Here is a 745-nt window from a genome sequence, read left to right as displayed (position 1 = left end):
TACTCGAGTCCGGACCGCGGTAATCCGCGATCGCTGGCCGCGCATACTTTCGCGCTTCCAGCGAGCGCGGATTTCATTGATGAATCAGGGGCATTATTTCAACAAACTTCCCTTACTTAGTAAATTGTATTTACAAGGTCTGCCAAATTTGTCTGTGTAATATCCTAAAGCAACTGTATATCTATCACTGTACATTTAAAGAGGTTTAACTTAGGGCCAAGTAACAGATGGCCCATCTACAATGCTACTAATACTTGCCTTGGTTATACTCCTCTGCTGGTTGTCTCACAGTGATAGGGCATGGTAGTAAGAAAGAGAAGTGTTACATTATCTGGTATAACCAGAAATAACAAGTAATTCCAAGGGATAGAAAAGGTAAGTATTCACAACAAGGATATCAGGTGAACCAGTTATCTAGCCCTGAATGGACAAAGTGAAAGTTTTTTTTTAAAACTACCTAACAGGTAACATTAAACTGTTTCCAAAGCATCATTGTTAAAATGATATATGCCTTATAGAAAATGTATTACAGTGTTCTTCTTTATAAAAGATGTATATAGTGAGAAATGAAACCTGGAAGCATCTCTAGTTCTACTCTCTCATTCTTTTTTTATTTTAGGGATTTTTGTAATTTATGACATTTTAGAAATCCCTTTTTTGTTCAGCATGCACATTCTTTTTTCAGAATACTTTTTTCAAAATACTAACCATAAAAATGTGATAGATTTGTGTTTGATATTCTACA

This window comes from Pyxicephalus adspersus, chromosome 1 (genome assembly GCF_032062135.1).
Source record: "Pyxicephalus adspersus chromosome 1, UCB_Pads_2.0, whole genome shotgun sequence".
Taxonomy (NCBI): Eukaryota; Metazoa; Chordata; class Amphibia; order Anura; family Pyxicephalidae; genus Pyxicephalus; species Pyxicephalus adspersus.
The sequence above is the reverse complement of the archived record's forward strand: the minus strand, read 5'-3'. Positions refer to the sequence as shown.